Source organism: Ambystoma mexicanum, chromosome 7p (assembly GCF_040938575.1).
Source record: "Ambystoma mexicanum isolate Mex_15411 chromosome 7p, UKY_AmexF1_1, whole genome shotgun sequence".
In the NCBI taxonomy this organism is placed as follows: Eukaryota; Metazoa; Chordata; class Amphibia; order Caudata; family Ambystomatidae; genus Ambystoma; species Ambystoma mexicanum.
This window is the reverse complement of record NC_090939.1, coordinates 949263459-949283117: the sequence shown is the minus strand read 5'-3', so window position 1 is coordinate 949283117 and position 19659 is coordinate 949263459.

Sequence of the window (19659 nt, the reverse complement as noted above, 5' to 3'; positions counted from 1 at the left end):
GGCTCTCATCGTGGAGGAAGGTTCGAGTTACTGCACTGCCCAGGGAAGAGGCCAGCCACGGTGGCCACGACTCGCACCTGCTGTTCCGCCTCGTGTGCCCACTGCAGCGGCTGCGGATGGCGACGCTGTTGCGAACGGCGCTGGAATCACAGGCCGGTCGCCATCTTGGATTCAGTCGGAGGTGGGGGGGGTCAGTTCGGGTGGGATCCCACAGGTTACGCAGGTCCAATTTTCCAGCAAACTTGTTGAATTGTGTTGGGGACCGCTTCCGCGGCCCCGTGACTACTTTTCGTCGCCGTAGATGTGGTTCGAATTGGGCGAAAAGGATCAAGATGCAGCGCCTCGGCCAGAGCTCGGCAACTCAGCCTCTACTCGCCATGAGCCCCAGGCCACGCCACGGGAGAGTGGTTATGAGAGTTTTTGGTGCATCAACCCAGTTGAGGTTGAAAAGCAATCTAGTGAAGGCAGTTGTAACAGATTGAGCCAAAGTTAATAGGCCTGTGCCAGAGTTAGTGGTACAGGGCAATGTGCCCAGGATCAAAATGTTCTAGTAGCTGCAGTCAAGTCTTTGGATTATCGATTCAAAAGGAGGGTACAGAAGGTAAAAGATAATGTTAGTCGATATGGGCGGCCAACCCAGGTGGTAGGTAAAGGATTTCAAACACCTTTAGTAGTGCCCCACGAAACGGGAGGCCTGGCGGAAAAATGTACCTGAAAAAGTGGAAGCGGCTCCTGCGGTGGCAGTGGTTCCTGGCAGTTCCTGCAGTTTGTGTTGTCTAGCAGAGGAAGAGAGGCTCTCATCGTGGAGGAAGGTTCGAGTTACTGCACTGCCCAGGGAAGAGGCCAGCCACGGTGATGCCGAAACGGATTAAAAGGTATGCTCCTTTAAATCGCGGTTGTGGTGGACGGGTGCCTGGCTATCCGGTCTCCCGAGTACAGGGCACTGGCGATTCGACAAAGGCAGGTCCTGGAAGGCGATTGGCAAACTCGTTGGCCCCACCAGCTCAAGGGAAGAAGGCTCTTGCAGATGAAGATCTTCTCTCGTCGTGTGGAGAAAAGTGGTGAGACGCTGCAGCAGGGCTTCACCGGTGGTTCAGTTGTTGCAGATGTCTTTGGCTTCTCTCCTCTTCGGCTTCTTAGTTCCAGTGGCGACGTCTTGCCCTTCCAGTCCTCATGACACTGCTTTTATGCAGAAAGACCCCGATTCATACAGCCTAGCTGTCACTCACACAGTGGAGTGGTCTTCCTGGGGGATACCCTCCAGCCTATCAGGGCAGAGTGCGACTTGGGTTGCTTAGGCAACCTTGTCCAGGGGCCTACTCCCCCTCCCACACAATGGGTCTACTCCAGACTCAATGGCGCCGAAAGGAGGGCTTCTTTGCAGAAGCCTGCCAAAAGGACAAACAAAGGATCCCCGACCTGGTTTAGGATCACAGAGAAAGACACGAGAAAGAATTATTATAAAAGTTCTGGCAAATAAAACCTACCAGAGTAAAGTTAATATAAAAATAAACCGGCGGTATGTTAGAGGCTGTCAGTAAAAGTGGTAGCCTCGAACAATGGGAAAATCCCATAGGAAAATATTTGCGGTCAAATATTTTTGGTAGTAACCACTGCCACCAGCCAGAAACTTTTGAGAGAGGAACTGTACGGTACCCTCTTCAAAATGAACCCCAGGGAAAAACTATTAACCCTTCCCAGTACTTCTATAGTAAGATGGGTTGTACTGGTTTAGTTCATAAAGATTGACTAGTAAAGTCAATGGGGACTTTATATGCCCTGGGAGACAGTAGTCAGTCCCAGGGTATGGAGTCTATGTTTGGGGATCACTATGACACCCCTGTGTTACGGCACTGATGGTGCGGTGTAACACATGTGTATAAAGATGGTTCCTATGAGGGTGAGAAAAACCCCATAGACATTAAACACAAAAAATAGCCTAGAACACACATAGCAAACATGCCTAAGAGTGGGAAAAAGAGTCTCACTGTTAGCAGGAGAAAAAAAACAAGCCCTTCAAATCCAGCAAAGCTGCTGGGGCACTCTATAGGTAAGGGAAATTAGCCATAGAATGAGAATTCTCCCTAACAACGCACCCCGGAATACACATACCCCGCCGGCGCTAGCGAAAATGTGTGCAAAGTCCACACGCACCCCGGGAGTACACGTACCCCCACCGCGCTAGCGAAAACTCATGTAAAAGTCCACGCGCACCCCCGGAATATGCACAGGCAGCCCATCCACCCTCCCCATGCCCCACAGGCATCCCACACCACTCATTTTACCTAATGCGAGCGAGATACATGTATTCCGGAGGTGCATGTGGACTTTTACACGCCATTTGGCAGTGTGGGCCCTCCCGGGTGTGCCCTTTTCCCCCTCCCCATGCCCTGCAGGCAGCCCACACCACAGGGGACTAGCCTACACCCCTGGGCATGCCCCGCAGGCAGCCCACACCACCGGGGACTAGCCTACACCCCTGGGAATGCCCCGTGGGCAGCCCATATGGCACTATGCACTCTGGAGCACCGACACTTGTCCCCCACCCACCCCCATTGACGGGCACTTGCAAGAAGGCCCCGACTCATGTCCCCCTGCGCCCCCACCCACCCAGCAGTGACGGGCACCTGCCAGCAGGCCCCGGCTCGTGTCCCCCTGCACCCCCACCCACCCCCATTGACGGGCACCTGCCAGCAGGCCCTGACTCATATCCGCCACCCACCCAGCCACCCAGCAGTGACGGGCACCTGCCAGAAGGCCCCGACTCCTGCTAAGAGTGAGACTCTTTTTCCCACTCTTAGGCATGTTTGCTATGTGTGTTCTGTGCGTTTCCCTCACCACAGGTTGAAGGTCCCACGTGGGTTTCCATCGCTCTGTACATGCGCTTCGTGGGATGCGGTACATGTATTCCGGGGGTGCACGTGGACTTTTACACGCGTTTTCATTAGCGCGAGCAGGATAAGTGTATTCCGAGGGGTGCACATTGACTTTTACACGCGTTTTCGCTAGCGCGAGCGTGGTACATGTATTCCGAGGGGTGCATGTGGACTTTTACATGCGTTTTCGCTAGCGCGAGGTGAGTTTTCCACGCGTTTTCGTGGTTGGGGGGCTGTATGCTGGTCCACTGGCCTTTGCGCCATATAGGGGATTTGTGCGATGTTTTTGGCATGGGGCAGGGTTGGGGGCATTACTGGCGCTGCTGCAGGGTTGCTGCACCGCTCTGCGCCACGGCTGGTTATGGATGTTGAAATCCATGAATACCGCTGCGGAGGTGCCTGTGTGTAATCCTGTCCCCAATCCTGTGACTGCATCATCTTGCACCAGCAGGGATGCCTTCGTCCAGACCCGTCTTCAGGGAGGGAATGCACGAACAACAACTGGCCTTCCTCTCCCTCCGGACGCGGCAATCCGGGACCGGGTTGAGCCTGTCCTAGCTGGGGTGGTATTGCGTCAACGTGGTGTTCGGAATGACGTGCAGGGTTCTCGTGAGGACAATGCACGTCATTTTGAATACCTCATTGACCGTGTCAGCCTACTAGGACAGGTCACCCAGGCTAGGTTCCTCCGTGTGCTGGATCTTCTAGCGACCCCCTCCTCAACTGAACCCCCTATGCGCCAGTCGTCCTCCGTGCCATCTTCCTGCCCAAGTATCACCTGGGCACCCTGTGGAGCTGCCCCTGAACCAGCGGCCAGGCTGGTGGAGGACACATCCCTGCCACAGTCAGGAGTCGGAGGTCCAGCATGGATGGCCACCCCAACATCTGACCCCAGCAAGAGGAGGACATGCAGGCATCGACCGGCAGGGCACATGCACGGCAGCAGCAGGCTCAGGGTGGGAGCCATGATGGCTCGGGGCCTTCAACATCACAGGGGCAGGCATCAGCCGGAGGGCAGGAGGACCCTGGATTGGGAGTGTCTTTTGCGTGGCAGCAGTTGGGCCAGCGGATAGATGCGCAGCGGCGGCGGGCGGAGGAGGCACGCTCACTATGGTCAGGGCGGAGAACTCCATGCGCAGGGCATTGAGGTGGGCTGAGTGCCTCGAGGCAACTCGCAGGGAGTTGGAACAGGCCATGACTGCATCCCTGCGAGACCTTGAGGCCAGGGAAGAGGCCCGCCTCTGGGACATCGACATGGAGTTCGATGATGCCCTGGCCCGAAACATCAACAATGGCAATGGACGACTTTTTTATTCAACATGACGTTCATTTTTGTTTCATTGGATTGCCATTTCTTTTGGTTATATCTGTCATTGTATATTGATTTTCACGTTTGATTTCCTCTGTGTTACTTCATTATGTTTTTAATACATTTTTTCTAACTTCATGACTGGTGTTGTGTTCTATCATTGGTTTTGTGCATGTCTCAATGAACATTTCCTCAGTCATGTGTTGCCACTGTGTGGCTGTGTTGTGCATTCATGCATGGGCATGGTGGTTCTGTTAAGACTGACATGGCATGTGTAATTTGGGAGTGGGTGCTGTGGATGGTTGCATGCTTTTACTAGGGGGCAAGGGGAATTGGGTTGGCATTAGGAACATGGGTCTGTTTTGTTAGGACATGTTGTTTGGTGGGCCATGTGTCAGGGCCTGCTGGAAGGTGCCCGTCAATGGGAGTGCAGGGGGACATGTGTCAGGGCCTGCTGGCAGGTGCCCGTCAATGGGGGTGGGTGGGGGTGCAGGGGGACATGAGTCGGGGCCTGCTGGCAGGTGCCCGTCAATGGGGGCGCAGGGGGACATGAGTCGGGGCCTTCTGGCAGGTGCCCGTCTCTGCTGGGTGGCTGGGTGGGTGGGGGCCATGTGTCGGGGCCTGCTGGCAGGTGCCTGTCAATGGGGGTGGGTGGGGGTTCAGGGGGACATGAGCCGGGGCCTGCTGGCAGGTGCCCGTCACTGCTGGGTGGGTGGGGATGCAGGGGGACATGAGTCGGGGCCTGCACCCACTCACCCCCATTGACGGGCACCTGCCAGCATGCCTCTACTCATGTACCCCACCCACCCAGCCACCCAGCAGTGACTGGCACCTGCCAGCAGGCCCGACTCATGTCCCCCTGCACCCCCACCCACCCCTATTGACGGGCATCAGCCAGCAGGCCCCGACACATGGCCCCAACCCACCCAGCCACCCAGCAGTGACGGGCACCTGCCAGCAGGCCCCGACTCATGTCCCCCTGCACTCCCACCCACCCCCATTGACGTGCACCTGCCAGCAGGCCCCGACACATGTCCCCTTGCACCCCTACCCACCTCCATTGACGGGCACCTGCCAGCAGGCCCCGACACATGTCCCCCTGCACCCTCACCCACCCCCATTGATGGGCACCTGCCAGTAGACCCCGACACATGGCCCACCAAACAACATGTCCTAACAAAACAGACCCATGTCCCTAATGCCAGCCCAAATTCCCCTTGCCCCCCAGTACAAGCATGCACCATCCACAGAACCCACTCCCAAATTACCCATGCCATGACAGTTTAAAAAGAACCACCATGCCCATGCATGAATGCACAACAGAGCCACACAGTTGCAACACATGACTGAGGCAATGTTCATTGAGACATGCACAAAACCAATGATAGAACACAACACCAATCATGAAGTTAGAAAAAATGCATTAAAAACATAATGAAGCAACATAGAGGACATCAAACTTGAAAATCAATATACAATGACAGATATAACCAAAAACAAATGGTAATCCAATTAAACAAAAATGAACGTCATGTTGAATAAAAAAGTGGTCCATTGCCAATGTCAATAAGAACAAAATAATCCAAATGAAAGACAACCATTGATCTCTGGCAAAATTGAAAAAGAAAGTATGTACAAGTCTGAAACTGTATACAATGGTACGGTCCAAATGGTCCACGATCCACAAACAAAAGGAAACCTACAAAAAAGTCCTATGAATAAAACACTATATACACAAAGTGGAGCAATATCCATAAACTCCAAAATAAAAGAAAAAACAAAGGAAACCTAACACTAATGAACTATGTACAATGGCGGCAGGCAAGTCCAGCGGCTCACTTGTTGATGTTCCTGGGCCAGGGCATCATCGAACTCCATGTCTTTGTCCCGGAGGCAGGCCTCTTCCCTGGCCTCGAGGTCTCGCAGGGATGCAGTCATGGCCTGTTCCATCTCCCTGCGAGTTGCCTCGAGGCACTCAGCCCACCTCAATGCCCTGCGCATGGAGTTCTCCGCCCTGACCATAGTGAGCCGTGACTCCTCTGCCCGCCGCCGCTCCGCATCTATCCGCTGGCCCAACCGCTGCCACACGGAAGACTCTTCCAATCCAGGGTCCTCCTGCTCTCCAGCCGATGCCTGCCCCTGTTATGTTGAAGGCCCCGAGCCATCATGGCTCCCACCCTGAGCCTGCTGCTGCCATGCCTGTGCCCTGTTGGTCGATGCCTGCACGTCCTCCTCTTGCTGCGGTCCAGTTGTTGGGGTGGCCACCCCTGCCTGACCTCTGACTCCCGACTGTGGCAGGGATGTGTACTCCACCAGCCTGGTCGCTGGTTCAGGGGCAGCTCCACAGGGTGCCCAGGTGATACTTGGACAGGAAGATGGCACAGAGGATGACTGGCGCATAGGGGGTTCAGTTGAGGAGGGGGTCGCTGGAAGATCCAGCACACGGAGGAACCCAACCTGGGTGAGCTGTCCTAGTAGGCCGACGTGGTCAATGAGGTATTCAAAATGACGTGCATTGTCCTCACGAGAACCCTGCACGTCATCCCGAACACCACGTTGACACAACGCCACCCGAGCTAGGACAGGCTCAACCCGGTCCCGCATTGCCACGTCCGCAGGGAGAGGAAGGCCAGTTGTTGTTTGTGCATCCCCTCCCTGAAGACGGGTCTGGACGAAGGCATCCCTGCTGGTGCAGGATGATGCAGTCACATGATCGGGGACAGGATTACACACAGGCCCCTCTGCGGCGGCCTGTGCTACCTCCTGTCTCTGCCCCTGGACTGCACCACTAGCACCAGTGAAATGCCCCCTCCAGACCCTGTGCGTGGGCCTTCCACGGCCTCCTCCTCAACCAAACTCCCCACCAACCAGGATGGCTCTGTGCCATCTTCCTCCATAGGCCCCTGTGGGGGCACAGCTGCCCCTACTGCTGCCGAGGAGCCCACCTCCAACCTCCGCCTCTTGGACCTTCCCTCGGCAGCTGCGGCCAGGGACGCGGCACCAGACTCCTCACCCCCGGAAGAGAGGACAACGTGGGAAGAGAGCTGGCCTTTTCGTCTCTGGCTGGTGGTGGGATCCCTGCCTCTGTGTTCCACAGCACCGTCTCCACCCTCTTCATCAGTCGACGCTGCAGACAGGGAGAGACAGAACACAGGCATCAGGGCACTGTACAATGGTCAGATACACATGTCAAAGTTGCACATGAGTGGCAGTGTCAAACTTCACAGATGCCATCACACTCCCCAACATTCATATCATTTGAACCCACACACATGAAGAATTTGACAGGAATCGTGCAGCAGGCAGCAGCATCCATATGCACACAACAGCATGAACATCCGAAGGTTGGCATAACGTCACAAGCAACATGGGGAGTGCCGAACACATGCACACACGCCAACAGACAGACATGCACCTGTATGCTGTGCATGTACATGAAGGTGGAACCAGCATCCATGTGTCACACCCTAACCATGCCATAAAACATACACAGAAATGCAAACATGTGTGCACCTCCACATGCAGTTGTGCATCATGCTTTCAAACACATACACCATTGATATGCATCACACATGACAGGACTCACATGCAGCACGGTCATGTCCCTGCACATACACATCCATACGTGGGCCTTTTCAGACATATGTCCAAGCTGCACACTCCTGGCACACCTCAACATGCACTGCATCCAATAAGTATGCATGTACACTTACCACTCGACTCTGGACTGCTCTGCTTCTCGAGGATCTGGCGGTGAAGCGCTGGGTTAATGCGTTCCAGGACCCTCATGTTGTCAGTGGTAAGGTGGACCTGGCACCTCACTGCACCCGCAGCTTCCAAGAGGCGCCGGGCCTTCCTGAGGGTCCTGGACCTGAAGTCCTCCCAGCGCTTCTGGACATGTTGTATGTCGCGGACTGCCACCCCCTCCACGTTGATGGCAGCCACGATGTCCTTCCAGATCCCCTCACGTCCATCCTTGTCGGCGCGTCTTCTTCTGTAGAGGGCATCATAATGCCCCAGGACTTGCTCCACCAGGATACCATCTTCTGCGGCACTGAAGCTGGTAGCCCTCTGCCTCTCTGGCTCGGGGTTGCCAGTGGTGTCTGATGGTGTTTCCCCCGACATGGCAACCCCCAAGGCAGGTGAGGGTCGGAAACTGGGTCCTGGGGCTGGGCTGTGGAGCGATGGAACTTCAGTCAGGAGTCTTCTGTTCCAGCAGGGGTGGTCACAGCAACTGGACCCCTGCAGATGGCTGACGTGCAGGCACCAAATGGCAGGACACGTGGCCAGCAGGCAGGCAGGCAGCAGCAGATGGCAGGTGGGAGTCTGCTCGGGGCTCTGGGGGGGAGGGAAATGGCCTTCTGGGCAGGAGCGTGGTCTTCCGTGTGTTGTCGCATGGCCAGCTTGATACGGAGTGATTTGGCATTTGAAAAAACAGCATGTCAGCGGGTAATTTGAGAAAAAGCCCTTAGCGCGTAAGCGCGTATGTGACGTGATACGCGTGGGCGTGTCCCTCATCACGGGTGCATGGTGATTCTGCACGTGCAAAAAAATCACGTCTGTGTGTGGATGCGCGTAATTCGTGGAAAGGCCCTTAGCGTGTAAGTGACGTTACGTGCGCGGGTGTTGCCTTTAGCACCGGTTAAAGGTGAGTGCAGGCCAGCAAAACACTGTACGTGCTGTTCGTGGAGACCGACACATGTGTTTACTGTGCTGGAATCACACGCGATTACTTCACAGCGTCTGAAGTCCGAACCTCTTCTTTTGGTGTAGTGTTGCCTACGTGCACAAGCGTGTGTGTTTTTGTTTTTTTTTCCACGCAAGGCAGGCAGTGAGTCGCGTACGCTTTTTTCCCACTGTGGTTCTCCCTGTGCATGCGTACTGTTTTGAGGTCATAGTAGCCCGCGTCCATGCGTACATGTTTTTTGTGTTCCTGGATGCCACACCGTACTGCTGGAGGTAAAATTCACGCATGTGGGTTACCGGGGTCGCGTGCACAACATATTTTTTTTCCAATTTCCTGTTCTTTTTTTTATTTGTTTTTTTGGGATTTTTAAAATGGGGGTGCCTGTGCGTTGTGTGACCCCTCATTTTTCCCCAGGGGTCACAGACAGCCTTGCAGGGGCACTGGGGTACCTATTCCATCAAGTACCCTGCCCCTTTCTAGCCAATTGCCCAGGACAATTGTTGAGTGAACCTCCCATAGCCCTTTTTCCTTCGGTGTCATGGTTGGGAGGCCACCAAAGGCTAAGGGCGGCAAAGCTGGGCGTCCTCCCTGGGCTGGACGTGGTCGGGCACGTGGGGCGGAGACAAGGGAGGACGGGGAGTCCAGGGTGGCCAGGGTGCCTACAGGGGGGGAAGAGGCAGGGGTGCCCCTCTGGCACGGGATGCCCAGCCACGTGCTGGTGCAGACATGCCACCACCCCCTGTGGCTCCTGGTGATGCAGCTGTTGCATCACAACCTGGTGCCCATATCACAGCTTTGGACACCTCGACCCAGGCTCTGGGTCAGGCAGTACATATTGCGTTGTGTGATGAGGACTCCCAGGACGATTTCCATCTTGTCCGGAAGTTGGGCTCATGTGCGTCCACTGTGGCTGTGACTGTGGCACACATATCTGGGGCAGTTATGACATCTGCTGCCCCAAGCAGCCGGGTGGTGGTAACTGCATGTGCAGATGCAGCCAACACTACCCCAGCAGTGACTCAGACCGAAGCCAGACCTTCTGTCCTCATACCAACACCCACTGCCTTGGTCCAGTACACCAGCGCCACTGCCCCCACTGATCAGGGCCACATTGCCCACTCAGGGTCAGTACCGCCGTCCAAAAGGAGGAAGCATGCTCCTGCACAAGAGGCTGGGACCCCGGACATGGCTCCAGCCTCCGGCATGTCAAGGAAGAAGGCTTTCTGCAATCAGAAACTGGACTTCCTTGTGGACTATGTGTCGGAACACCAACACGATATGCTTGTGGTGCCACAGTGCCATACAACAGATCACCAGCATTGGGTCCACTGGCAGCATGTTGCGGATGGTGTGACATCCATGGAATTCCAGGTGCGCACAGCTCAGGACTGCTACAAGCGCTGGAATGACCTCAGATACAGTGCTAAGCAAAAGCGTGCCTCCAATTACACCATGTAATCTGGTGACTGGTGGTGGGCCACCACCAGAGGAGGATGAACTCACTCAGCATGAGGAAATGCTTCAGAGTTCATCCCAGAAGAACAAATTTGTGGAGTGGGAGAGAGGATTGATTATGATGCATCATCTGGTGAGTATTGATGCGTGTAACTCAATGACATGTGTGTTTGGCATTTGTGACCCGCCCAGCTACAAGATGGCTCTTTCCTATCTTCAATCTCCCTCGCCACCTGTGTTGTTCACCAGGGGTCTGACCTCTCGGCCTCAATTCATGGAGAGCAATTGGCATCTCTTGACTACTGCATTATCATTTTTTTGTACGAGTTCCGGTGGTATGCGGATGACAACCAACTCATTTCCTGGCTGTCCTTGGCCACCTCTTGCCCCCCCCCCCTTATTTCTGATAGCCTCATTGCCATTTGGTTTTGGTGTACTACCAACGGTCTCTGTCTGAATGCCAGCAAGACTGACATCCTCCTCATCAATACACCTTTGCCATCCTTTGCCATCAATCTCTGGCCAGCCCCACTTGGCCCTCCTCCTGCCTCCACCTGCAAAGCCAAGAACCTCAGGGTCACCTTTGACTCAACACATTCCTTTTACACACACATTTGTGCCGTATCTTGAGATGGATTAACTTCTTGCTCCACCTCCTCAAGGGTACTTTGCCTTTCCTAACATTCTCCAACATGCTCACAGTCTGCCAAACTCTGGTTTACTCAAGGTTGGGGTACTGTGACAGTCTCTTTCAATATTTGTCCTGCCTCCACACTCCATCCTCCACCACTAATCCAGTACAGGACTGCAAGACTTGTCCTTGGCCTCAAGCCCTGGGATCCTATCTTTCCAGCTCTGTGACCCCTTCATTGGCTACCAGTGGATGCAAGGATGTTACTTCAGAACCTCTGCATTGTGCACAAGGTTTTTTTTGGGACTGGGTAGAAAATACCTTCAACAATCCCTCTACCAATTCCTCCCCTCTTGAGTCCTTTGCTCCTCTACCCACACTCCCTCAAGGTCAGTCGTTAATTGAATAAATAAGGTAGTAGCAGATCTGTGTGTACAGCTGGGAGCTCCCTTTTGAACAGCCACTGGCCACGTTGAATCTTGAGGAGAAATATATCTGCCTCTTCTACCCAGCTGAACAGTTTCCTCTGTTGGCACTGTGCCCCTGCACAAATTCTGTCCATAGTATCAGGTACCTGCTCACCCTGCTTCCCTGCTGCACTGCCTACAGGCCTCCATTATCAATGGGTCCAGTGCGTGTCCCCATACAGCACTCTTTGTCTGCACTCATCAGATTTGCCCTGTCCAAATCATCTTGAACTTGCCAATTGCTGGCTGCACTACCACTTTTTGAATGGACATTCTATCATTGGACTTCATTTTCCTTCTTTGGTCTCCTCTGTTTGGCACGTTCCCCTTCTCCCCCTTCCTGGGTCTTTAACCCTTTATCCCTTCTCCATGCACTTGCATGTTCTGAATGTCACTGTGCCCAGTATGATAGTTGTTTGGAATTCCTTTTCTCCCTTGTTCCCCTCCCTTTGCTTGTTTGCGCTCTGATCCACTTGTGTACGAGTGCAGGCTTGATGAGATGTCACATCATGTCATACACATCCTTTGTCCTTGGTGCAGTGTGGCTCACTCTGAGTGTGCTGATGGCAGTGGCTCCACATGCACATAAGTTATGTTATGTTATGTTACTTTGCATTTATATAGCGCCTTATGTACCATTGGTATGGTGTGAAGGCGCTGGTAGGTTGAACGCCCTTGGGAACCAGAGTTCGAGTCAGTAGAGAGTAGAGAGAGTCAAAGGTGCGTGTGACCACCGGATATGTGTGCAGCTGGTGTGGCTTATGTGCAGGATCATGTTACATGTGCATTCCATGTATGCCCCTAGGTGTCCTTGACCACCTGCTCATTGTTGTATTTGTCCAGGATGATCCAAGTGTCATCTCATTTGGACAGCCATATCATACAGATGTGCACGACTTTAGGCTTTGCACATCTGTATCATGGCCATGGCTCCCTCTGTTACAGTCCCACGGTCTCTTTTCAACTGGTGTTGTCTTCTACATGCATGGATGTACTATGGATGGTTCCTCACCTCTCCTCCATCATGTCCACTTATCATCGTAGGTAGTGACATTTGAATGATGAAATGCAATTGACGCACACCTACACTGTCTGGCAATGCACAGTTCTGCGTGGAACATGTCATTGCTATGCAGTGCCTCCCTGCTATTGGCCAGAGGGCGGGTGTTTCACGGAAACCATGCTACCTGGTGCATGCCATTTGCACATGATGGCAGCAATTGCCGTTACACTGCCATAATGTTTGAATATTGTCATCACAACGTACGTCTTGATGTTGTAAGTTGAGGGGCTACACATGCACTGCAAGGCACACACCCACTCCTGTGCCAAGTTAAGCCCTTCAACGTGCAATCATGATGGTGCTGTGTGATGTTGACCTGACATGTATGTACCCATGTCCCTCCTCTCACAGTATGTAAATGCACTAGTGTAGGTACCTCCTATGACACATGTACTGTGCATAGTTGATTGTAGTTGAGTGCTGCACATGAATATGCATGTTACATGTATCATGGTGTGTTCGGTTACGTTTCTAGCTGTGTCTATTTGTGTGTTCACACATGCTTATGCTATGTGCCGACTATTTGTTCCCATCTCTCATTTTGTCATTGGATATATGCCTTCTAGAGGTTGTGTGTGATGCAGGTGATATGCAACATGAAATACATGTGTTGCCTTCACATTTTGCACTCACCCTTTTCTGCTTTTGGGATGGCCTTGCATTGCAATGCTACTGGATGCATGTTCGGGTTTGAGTTGCCTGTGACATGGCTGTTTCATTATTTGGCTGTCAATGTTGTTAACTGTATGTGTGTGGTATGTGCTACTGACATGCGTGTCCTTGTTCTCTTTTCTTTATGTTGCAGGTGATGACGCACTGGCGGCAGAGGATGAAGATGTCATCCCAGGTACGGTGGTCAGTTCACATGACTAACCAGGCACCAGTGGTGGTCGTGGGGTGGCAGCCCACGCGAACCCCCAGGTGTTCCAGGCCATCGTGTCCAGAGCTGACTCTGAGTCAGGCTCTGATGTATCCTCTGACCACTATTTTGAGCCAGATCTGCATCATGACGTGTCGTTGCCAGTAAGTGATCCTGTGTTGGATGGTCTTCTGTCTGCAACACCTGCAGTAGGGGGCAAGGCAGGGTTGGAATGTCTGCCTGTGGTGGTTACCGGTGCACGGTCACACTCGACACCAGTTGGTCATGTTCCTGGGGCATCAGGTCTATGGAGGGATGCAGTCCTTCAGCCGCAGGCGGCACCAACCCAGCAAGGACCACAGCATCTTGGGCCCAGCAGGTGTGGTGTCCGGCAACGTGGTGGCCGTGTGCCACCGGGGTCAACTGAGTGGCAGCGTTTCATGATTGCCATAGCACAGCAACAGGGGGGAGCAGTTGAGATGATTGCTCAATGTATGGAAAGTGTGGCCCATTCCATCCTCCCCTCTCTAAGGCAAATGGTGCTCCATCAGCGTGCTAGGCAGTCTACGTGCCGCTCTTTCAGGCTGGGCATGGTGGCGTCTGACAGGGCGTGCCGGGCTGAAATGGTGGCTCTGTGTGAAACACTTAATGCTCAAGCAGAGGCACACCGTGAGGCCCTGAGGGTGGAACAACAAGCCCTCCAATCTACCTTAGCTGACCTCATGACGGATGAGAGTAGGAGGACAGAAGACAGGATGGTACAGGTTAAAGAACCATCTCGGCTGAACTCCATGCAAGCTGGGAGTCACTCCGTTTGTCATGTAAGGCCATGCAAGCAGAACTCAGTCTCACACGTCAGTCCCTGCAGGAGGAAGCACGTATGACACGTGAGGTAATGCATGCTGACCTCAGTCTCATTGCCTGCCAGGACCTGGCTTACCAGACTCGCATGCTTGCTGCCATTTAGGGGCAAGGTGTGGCTCGGCGTGGTGAGTCAACTGCACCACGTCCACCTTCGGATTTAGATCCAGAGGATGATGATGACAACCGTTCTCCCACATAGGTCCGGCCGTGCAGGCGCTGAGCCCAGTGAGGTATTTTTTTTATCTCGACATCTACACATGTGGTTGTTGGAGTGCACCCTGTACCTCCCCCCTCCTGGGTGCCCTTCCCACCCCCGGATCATATATGGCCATTTTTGATTTTTGTTTTTTCCTGCAAATATTTTTTTTCTGCAGTTTTTTTAAAGTAAAATATATTTTGGATTTTTCATCAAAATTGTATGGTTTTTGGTAAGTATGTTATCTTTTTATTTTCTTTTTTCATTTTTTTTCCTTTAGTTTGTTGTTCTTTTACAATGATTTCACCCTGCTTTTTATTTGTGATTTTTTTTCTGGTTTTCTTAAATTTTATTGATTTTGTTTTTCTTTCTTTCATTACTCTTTTCATTTTTTATTTCAATTATTTATTTGATTTAATTTGTATTTTCTTTGGAATTCTTTTTTTCAATTTTATTTTGTCTATTGTGCATACATGTGACAGTGTGGTGCTTTGTGGCATCGGAAGGCATGCACTGTGTGTTCCAGCTGGGCCCATTCAGGCCTGTCTTGTGTATGTGTTTTGCTTGGGGTCCTGACACATATGCTATTCCTGCTTCCCTTTTCCATGGGCTCGCAAGGATGGCTCGGTGTAACAGCATATCACACATGGGCATTGGGCTTCCATCATATCTGTGGCCAGCCGGCAGTTCTACTTGTGTGTACACCCCTAGTGGGTATTCCAGATGGTTTCTCCAATGCATGTCTGGACTTCACTTTGGTGAGTATTATGCTGACTGTGCATTTCATCATGTTGCTTGAGATGTTTGTTATGTATTGACTGTCTATGTTGATGTATTTCCTGCTGTAGCTGGTACCATGCACCCTTTGGCTGCGTACAACACACTGATGGTGGGAGGGGTCCATCTGCTGAGAATGTTGAATTGGGACAGTTTCCCACCAGTGATTTTGATATGCCACATGAAGGCTGCACACTGAGTTACCCCTGTCACCACGCATTTCAAGAACCACCCATTCCTTGCTAGCACCACTTTGGCCATTTTCCAGCCCTGGCTGGTGTTTGGATGTGCCATCTGAGTTAGGACTGCATTGTTCGTGATTTGAATTTACTGTTGGTGTCCTGGACCTGGTCCCCCTTCCCACGGTTTGCACTTGGCCCTTGTGACAATCCGGCCAACCAGGATGATTGAGCCTGCCACCACTACCAAAAGCCCACAAAGGTGGCCCTTTTTAGACCTGTCCACATGCCTTCTCAGTCACTTGAATGCCCCCCTGTCTCTCCTGCCCCTGTCAGTGTCCCTCTGTCTCCCCCCATCATCATCAGATCCCCTACTCTCCTGCACCGTCAGGTTTCCCTGTGCCCCCTGTGTGTGCTTTCTTTCACCATCTTCCCCATTAGTCATTTTGAGGCTGGCCCCCTCCTCCCTTCTCTCCTCCCTCTCCCTCTCCACCACCCTTTATCCTCCTCCTTGGACTCTGGCTGTCATTTTCAACCACTACCCCAATTGCCATCAAGCATGGTGATGCCCAACAAGGCTGAAACAAGTGTATGGGGTTGCTGTTGGTACTCTTGTTCAGAGAGGAATTGCCATAGCATTTTGGTGCTGGACTGCCCATTTGGGCAGTACAGTGAGCAAAAAGCAGATGGCTGTGAACTCTCAATGTGGTTAACAACCACTGAACAGATTATCATGCCTTGTTCTTCCGAGAGAGGGGCGCCTGCTACCTTTCTTGAATTCTTTGAAGGAACTTGGGGTTGGTCACCCTAGGTTACCTGGGGGCAACCAGACGTGGACTCCCTGCTCACTGTGCTTAGAGAGGCTCAGCTTCACCTCACTGATGATGCCCAACAAGGCTGAAACACGTGTATGGGGTTGCTGTTGGTACGCTTGTTCAGAGAGGAATTGCCATAGCATTTCGGTGCTGGACTGCCCATGTGGGCAGGACAAAGACTGATATGCAAATGGGTATTTCCCATCTGTGAAAGGTACAGTGAGCAAAAAGCAGATGGCTGCGAACTCTCAATGTGGTTAAAACCACTGAACAGGTTATCATGCCTTGTTCTTCCGAGAGATGGGGCGCCTGCTACCTTTGTTGAATTATGGTGATACGTAGGCGCTTGTTCTTTACAGACATTTGCCCTTCTGCCTCCGTCCTTCCACACCCGACCTACGACATTTTGACTATGATTTTGCCAGTTACTTTTTATCATTAGTCCCTCCACCACTGATTACAGGTCATCTCTTTCCCCTTTCCCTTCTGTCTTTCTTCTCCTCTTCCCCAGCACTATCTTGAATCTTTGTAGACCTACCACAGTTTGTCACTTGTTTTGTTACTCTCCTCACCTCTTCCCTCCTCTTCCCTCACTCACCTCCTTATGTGACTCCTGCAGTGCAACTATTGCCGTCAGGCATAGGAATGTTGCTGCTAGTTATCTCATCCAACATTCCCTGCCTAGACTCTCCCTTATTGTTCCAGGCACATGTAATATGTACTTTGCTTTTACAGTTCATTATCACACTGTGGACTGTTTGAAGGACATGTAGGAATGTAGTATTCTTCTCCCTTGTTCCCTCCCTCATTGATGCGCTTTGATGAACTTTGTGTGTAGGTCGTATTATGGATTTCTATGATTCAGTAATGTGTCACTGTCTGCCATGGCCGATGTGGGGTACTTTGTACATGATATGTTCTGCTGGTCAATGGCTGATGCAATGTAGTGCTTTATTTTAAGGTGTCGGGACGGGTGTGGTTTGACACACAGGGGGGTCCTTGGTGCTATGTTCACATGTGCTGTGTACGGGACACTGCACTCACTTCATTTCACGTGCATGTATTCTAGGAATGTCCATACGGACAAATACACTTAGGCAACACCCCCACAACTAAACTGACACCATGCAAAAGCGTGCACCCAGATTGCCTTCTCAAGCATGCTGTGTCACGACAATCCATATTCACTTCCAAGTCATTGATAGTGTACATGCATGACAGGGTACTATTTGGTTGAATATCATTTGAAATGATGCAGAAGGGTTTTCACCAATGCAATGCACACTCACTGTGCTGAGCAGTGTTCAGTGTTTGATATGGCAATTTGCAATTGTCCAATATGCATGGCAACAGGTATTCTGACTTTTGTTGGTTGCACTACTGGTGGCATGCATTTCTGCCACCGTTTTCAGGGTGTGAGGTTTTGGTCACTGCTTTCTTCCGATTCCATGTCAGGTATAATTGTCTGTTGCCTATTTACATTTCTCACGTGGCACTTCATGACTTTTGTGTCATGTGTTGTGCAAATGGTTGGATGTTTTGCCGTTGTATACCATGGTATGGTGTGGCAGTCGGGGTTCAGGAGTGTTTGGAGGGTTTGGGTGGCATACCAGTCCTTTCATGCCCTATTTAGCAAGGGGTGGGGGGAATGCCTTGCATGTGTTCCCTTTGGTCACACAGGATTGATTGTGTTTAATTAGCTAGGGATGCACACAATGTGGCACTTCTGTGGACACATTCTAAGGGTGGTAAGGTAGTGACAGTTAACTGTCCCTTTCTCATCATCAATTGTGACCTGGTATGTGCCAGGCCTGTGTACACTCCGCAGGGGTTGGAGTTTAGGTGAAAATTGTGGCCACAAGCTGGGTACGGGCTGCCTCGCCATATGCCCTTTCCCCTCCCGTGTGCAGCGGCTGTGCGTATGGTTGGTGATGTGGGGGCACCACCATGTCCACCGGTACGCCATGCCATGTTGCAATGTTGTGCAGGACACATGCTGCCACAATGATCCTGCACACTACTGGGGGTGCATATAGCAGCTGTCCACCAGAGCGGTCAAGGGAGCGGAAGCGTGACTTGAGCACTCCGAATGTGCGCTCCACTATGCCCCTGGTTGCAATATGGGCTGCGTTGTATCTTACCTGGGGTGGTGTGGTGGGGTTCCGTATGGGCGTCATCATGTAGGTGCTCAGAGGGTATGCACTGTTCCCTGGTAAGGTGATAATGGTTGTCATTAGTTGGGCTGGTGTATTTGTCTGTGTGTGTCATGTATGCATGTGCACAGGCATTTGTACTCACCTAGGAGCCATGTGTCGCCATGCTTCCCAGCTTCCAGGGCCCGGCTCAGGTCAGACATTCTGAATATGAAACTATCATGGGTGGACCCGGGATAGTTTGCATAGACAGAGGTGATGATTCCCTTGGCATCACATACCACCTGCACGTTGATGGAATTCCAGTGCTTGCGCTTTCGATAGATGTGCTCAGTGGCCTAGGTGGACGTAGGGCTACATGGGTGCAATCTATGGCACCGAACACTTGGGGAAGTGTGCCAACCTGTAGAAGTCCATGACCACGGCCTGCCTTTCTGCGAGTGTTCTGGGCATGTATATGGGCCTGCGGACTGAGGTGCGCGCAGTGATGATTGCCAACACCTGGTGTAGGCAACATGACTGCGTGGCCTCTGAGACACCCCCCACTATGGCAGTTGTCTGCTGAAATGACCCAGTGGCCAGAAAATGCAGTACATTGAGCACCTTCTCCAAGGGGCTCAATGCTTGTGACCACAGAGTGGGTGATGTGAGTTCATCCTCCCACTCCCTGACCAGCTCTAGGATGATACGAGGTGGAAATCTATATCTGCCATAGACCTGGTCATCACGCATCCCAAAAAGGCTGGTCCTGGGCAAAAAAATGCAGGGCCTGGCTAGTCTCCTCCTCCTGCGGTGTCCCACGATCACTTCTGCGAGGAACGGGACGTTCATCGTAGCTGTATATGCTTGTTTGTGCTCACTTTTATGCTGTGCGGGGGTGCTTCCACCTGCTTTCGTGTGGCGGACGTAATTGTGCGTGTGCGTGTGTTTTGACGTGCGCGGGTTTTCCCTATTCGATTCCATGAATACATGTAGTTCGCGTGCGTGTGGGCGTTCCGTGTACTTCCCAGCGGTACTTCCCCAGTTACGCCCTTATTTTCACGCGTTGTTACCCATTCCGCGTGTTCTGCCCCTTGTTCCGCCCCCTTTTTGATGTGCGCGCTGACGTTGTGTGCTTTCGCTGTGCGCGTTGCGCACAGCGTTTGGGATGTGGAAGTGACGTGTGCGCCGGTGTGCTCCACGTGTGGATTTGGTGCACATCCCGAAAAATACACGCGCAGGGCCTTCCATGAATCACACGCGTGCGATTTGCATGCGTGCACCGGCTTTTTCACACTTGCGCCAGCTTGCACCACTGATTTTGACGCACATTTATTCCATGAATTACC